Here is a 6000-nt window from a genome sequence, read left to right on the forward strand (position 1 = left end):
TTTTTTTTTTCTGGAATGGCATGCTTAAAAACATCGAGTCTGACCATTTTAAAAATAATTTCACAAAATTTATTATTTTTTAACGGTTATTTTTCTCAGTGCGCAGATTCAATTTCATTTTTTACGCTTCTGCACATGACATCACACGTTATGAGATGCCATTCACTGATGCCATTAGCACAGAGCGCAATATTTAATTCACTTCTTTACTTACATGAACTGGCAACGATATGGTTGATAGCAAGTGTAGAGTGCGATATTTAATTCGCTTCTTGTTTATCATATCATGAAAACGCGATAGACAGCAAGCGTAAGCATTCAGCGACCCAGTGGAGTAGCGCGCCAAAGTTCATCACCTGTGACCGTCCTAAAGATTATTCCTCATTTGAAAAATCGGACATTTTAAAAAATTGAGTAAAATGAAATAAAAATTTTGAAAATAAAAGTTTTTCCTCGCTCCATGCTTTTTTTTTTTGCTTATTCTATTAGCTTCAGTGACTAAAAGTAGTACTTTTGACTGATGAAAACAAGCTCATTATCAAGAGTTCATTGAAAAAATATTAGTTGAGCACTACCCTCCCGTAACCGATCGAATCTTAGCACCATACCGATTTCTCAGAGCTAGTCTCGAATTCTAAATCCAGACACTGGATAATCGATTTTTCATATAGCGAAGTTTTCGACCTTCATTTTTCCTCCGAAGGTCAAACAACTCACCATCGGTCAAACAACCTTTTGCAGCTCAGCTGATTGCCTGATGTTTCAAAGAGTGTCTCACATAGAAAACAATGCACGCATGAGTGTCAGCTGCCATTAGGAGACACGAAGTTTTGAAGGAACAGGAAAAGAAGATTATGTACCGCTCTAGTGGAGTCGGTTCGACAAATTTTAAAACCAATTCAGCCCACAAGAAGAATTTTATTGCTTTCAAATATAGGGATCAAGGGAGCCCATATGCAAAATTTTAAGGGGGGGGGGCTCAGATATTTCCCCCATGGTTTAGTAGGATATCTTTCCCATAGAAACCGATTTCAGTACAGATTAGAGTTATTAATATTTTATTTTTAATAACTTATTCATTAATTGCTGGAGAAGAAATGTTTTTATATTTTTGCAAAGAAAAAAGTACTAAACACAAGAAAGTTCTAATTTCAAGGGGGGGGGGGGCTTGAGCCTTCCCCCGCCTCCCATATATGGGGGCCTTTGATAAGGATTCTTCTCATCAAAGCCTATATTTGAATATTTTAGCAGGTTTGTTTAGTCGGGATCGAAGAGTCTGAGTAATTTTGGGGTAAAGAAGTCGGAGTCAGAGGTTTAAAATTTCAAGAGGCGGAGTCTGTCATTTCCCTCCACAGGTCCGGATTTCCGGAAGTAATGGAAGTAAGATTTTTCTAGCCAGATGCCAAAATGTATTAAGAAGCTATGAAAGAAAAATGTCTGAACGACACAAATATTTTATTATATAGTTATCCAGTTTCATTTCATACTGATTACAGCAAAATTAATTTCAAATGACTGATTTTGATTTAACTTTCTTCCATGTTTGTTTAGTATTGAGCCGAAATAGTATCTCTGTATGTGTGATCACAAAGCATTTCTTAATGCAGTTTAGGCAACTTTTGAAAAAAATTACGTGTGTAGGCGTTATTCAATATATAAAATTCTTATTTTTTTTTTAAATGTACCTTAACACTGAACTATGTGAATAATAAAAATTTTGCGTCATTTCAATGAAGCAGTTGCGTTACCCTCAGCTGTTTCTGAGACAGGGACTTCATGTGCTCTTGAAATTATGAAACAATTATTGTGAAAATAGTTAAGAGCAAGTCAAAAATGTGAACTAATTATCGAAAGTTATATTGATGCGGAAGTGCCAGAAAGTCAATCTTATATTGCATTTTTTTTAAACTTTATTTTTTTTAATCATATCTATGTTCAAAATCTGTAGAAAAAATGGCTATGAAATATCTATAAAGAAAATGTTTATCATGATAAAAACAGCACAATTGTTCAATTCAACAAGGAAAAAAAAATCAGTAAGTTACCGCCGAATAGCCAGGGTTAAGGCAGAAATACATGAAATACACCGCCAGCTCCGTCATTCCAGCCGAGGACTGCAGTTTCGTGCTTATTAGTACTCATCAGCCCGACATAGGAAGTGACTGAGCTGGAGGTGAAAACCTCTTAAGGAAGCCAAGAGTGCCGAACAAGCTGGTAGCTAATATAGAATTGGCACTGACCAGACGAGTGACCGAAGCAATAGTTCGGTTCAACTCTAAGATTGAAGGCAAGGCATGGTATTTTCAGTAACTTACCACCCCATAGAGAGGGCTAAAGCAGAAATACACCGCTCTCTCAGTCATTCCAGCTGAGGACTGCAGTCTCGTGCTTATTAACCTCTAACTCAGTCACTTCCTATGCCAGGCTGATGAGTGCTAATGAGCACGAAACTGCAGTCCTCGACTGGAATGACTGAGCTGGCGGTGTATTTCATGTAAGAAAAAATTGTTCTCATTTTACAATTTTATGTGGCATTAGTGTTTACAGTTACGTGTACTTTGTTTAAAAATCCTCGTTTGTTCGAGAAGAGCGTGAGAAAAAGGTTCTTTTTTGAATAACAATTCTAATTACACCAAGAATAACTTATCGAGAAATAACTACAACCAGCAATATGCCGCGCATTTTCACTATAATTTAGCAGAAATAGACCACATAGTAAACTTTAGCATGAACAAAACCAATTACTAATATTTTTTACGGACAGGCGTCAGGGCAGGGGTGCTGCGTAGAGGGGGTGCGCCGTAGTCCTTGAAGGGGAGGGTGGACGCACACCCGACAGGCATCATTGTATCATTAAAAAACTCAACACATGATATTTTTTGACGCTTATAGCTTTTTAAAAGCACAAAATAATCCACAAAAGTTTATTTTATGCCGTATTTGAAGTGTGAAGTTGTGCAAAATGAGTTGGGAATGGCTGAGATTTGGTTCAGATATTTTGTTTATAAAAAAGTAATAAGTTTTATTAGTTACGATTAGTCAGTCCTTCTTTCTTTAAATAACTTTTTTTTCTTTTTATAACTTGTTTTGAGTTTGATAACCTATTTTAATAAATATAGTATTTTAACACAGAATCGTGAATTAATTGAATTGCAGAAAAAATGTTTCAATCTCTTTTTTACAAATAAATTACCAAAAAAGTATACTATATGATTTAAGGAATCATTTTGGAATTTATAAAATGTACTTTAAGTAAAAAATATACCTAAATATGCATACATTTTGTTCAAAGAAAGATAAATAAATAGAAACAGTTTCACCTACATACGACAGTTATTGCAAGGAAAAAAATAAAAGCGTTTCAGTCGGTGAAAATACGATCAAAATGTTGCAACAAATTACGATTTATTGAATTGTTAGAAATAATTGTGAAGGCTATGGTACACTTTTTAGAATCCTAAGTTTAAACAATATTTATTTGCAAAATTCACATATGTCACAACATTATTTACAGTATCTATTGCGTAAATCTTCGCAATCAAACTATGAGTTACGGTTTTAATTGCAAAAAAAAAAAAAAAAAAAGTCCTTTTGAATAAAGGTGACTTTTTGTAATCCCTCCGTACGGTCGAGGTCTTAACATTTAATAAATAATTTTTTCAATGCAGCTGTTTTACACTATTACAGATAACCGCTATCTTACAAATGATAAACTGTTTTATCCTTTATACAAATGGCATCTCCAGTCATTTATATTAGCATAAATTTACATATATTATAATTATGATAGTAGGACATGTTATTTTGTGCAAGCCTATCATTTAAGGGGTCGGAGGAGGGAAAAAAATAATGTTTTTACATATGAGTGGGCGTAGTTCTTGTTATTTTCCAAATAAAATTTGCACTGAGAATTCACCCTTTGTCCCCTCTCTGGAAAGATTTTAAATGACAGGCTAGGATTTGTGTAACAAAAAGTAATATTACAATGGATTTTTGGCATGTTTTTACACTATATCAGCTTTCTTGTCTTTATACTGTTTTAGTAAATATCAGTTGCTATACATTGTGCAAAAGAAATGATTGATATATTAAAGCAATACTTTTCTTAAAAAATTACTATTTAATTTTTAAAAGAAATTAAATACCTATTTTTACGGAAAATATTCAGGAAAAAGCATTTTTGATAGTATTAATCAAAGTATTGTTCTAGAAATATCGTTATACATTAGCCGGATTACTTAGAATATCGTATAGTAGTAAGGAAAAAGTTCAAGTGTTTTAAATCATATAGATGGCGAACCTGTGACGTTCGAAAATGTTTTACACATTAAGGGGCGCACCGAGCTTCACTTTTTGGGAGGGCGGAAATTCTCGATTTTCCGAATGGAACTCCAAATTTTGCCGTGAGAAGCGGCGATTGGGACCGAAAAGGGGGGGGGGGGAGGGGGCGGGAAAAAAATGACAACTTCAAACTAGGATTTTTATAAAGGTGAAAGGATAAAAAAAAGGACAAAATTTTGCTAAGGCTAGTTTTGAGAGCATATGAGTGGTAATTGATGCAAATCTAATAGCTTAATTCACGTTTTTTTCTCAAGACTTTGATGAATTACGTATGTAATAACTTTCCCCAAGGAAGCATTTAGACATGAATTACAGTTACATTATTTACCCCAAAGTATTTTGAGATGTCACAAACACCTGGTAATAGTTTTATTAAGCAACGATGGCTTGTTTAAGTAAAACAATTGATTTACTAATGTCTAAACAATGAATACATAAACTAAAAGCTACTGATCGTACTAAATAATGTTTCGAAAAAAAAAATATACCAAACATATACAAAGTAAAACAATTATGATCTGAAAAGTTTTGACATTTCTGCTTTTTTTTTTTTAATTAGCACCCCCCCCCCCCCCGAATCGCCGCCACTGTACCGATTGATGATAATTTAGCTGAATAGAACTCTTATATTTGCCAAATGATAAAAATTTATTCGAATCTTCAGACGAAATTTGCCGGAAAAATAAAAAATTCCGGGTGGTCTCAGTGGCTTCCCGTGACTCACTCCTCCGGCTTTGTCAGTCATTTATTATTTACATATGTATTTTACGTTTCTGTTGTAGTACAAAAAATTAGTTTTCTGTAAAATAAAGCACTATTTACAATAGATTTTTAGAAAGAAAATTGAAGAATTCAGAAAAATACAGTATAATCATGTTAAGTCACAAATTTAACATGAGCTTCATTATATAACACATCCATTTCGTAAATATTCACACGAAGCCGGAAACATTCTTAAATTGTAGAGAGTAAAAGTGATGAAACAAAATTGTAAATGACATACCTGTGTTCCGTTTCCAAGCAGGGTTCTAATTCCATATTGTCTGCGGCGCTTTTAGCAGGAAAAAATGGAGAATTGTCAAAGGGTTTAAATCACAACGCTCTACCTTTCAATGCCAATAAAATTTCTCTCTGCTTCCCCATTACTTTTTCCTGTTCGCTTTGTCCCCAAATGTTCGGAAAGGCTTGTGAATGAATGACCACGTAAACCACGTACCGATTCGATGCAACTGGGGGTTGTCACGTTTGAAGTAAGTCGCCAAGTTGGCGGAGTTACACATTTTGGAAAGGAAATTATAGGACCGTACCGATAAAATGAGTTAACGTTAAAACAGTTGCAGATTTATCATCAGGGGAGCACCGAACTTAAATTTTCGGGAAGGGAAAATTTTCAATTTGCCGAATGAAACTCCAAGTTTTGTCGAATGATAAAGCACGGGTATGCACACATAAGTACATCCAATGAAAAGGGACATTCTGGTACTCAAAAAAGTTTAATATTTGCAATTATGCCTGAAAACTTGCTGAATCGTCAGGCAAAGTTGACCAAATAAGGATATTTTTGTTAAGTCACAATGACCTCCATCGGGGCCTGTTTACCGTTTTGCAAATGTCGCGATTTCAACCCCCACGACATTAGAGCCGCGAAGGGCGGTGCAC

Source organism: Uloborus diversus, chromosome 2 (genome assembly GCF_026930045.1).
Source record: "Uloborus diversus isolate 005 chromosome 2, Udiv.v.3.1, whole genome shotgun sequence".
Lineage (NCBI taxonomy): Eukaryota > Metazoa > Arthropoda > Arachnida > Araneae > Uloboridae > Uloborus > Uloborus diversus.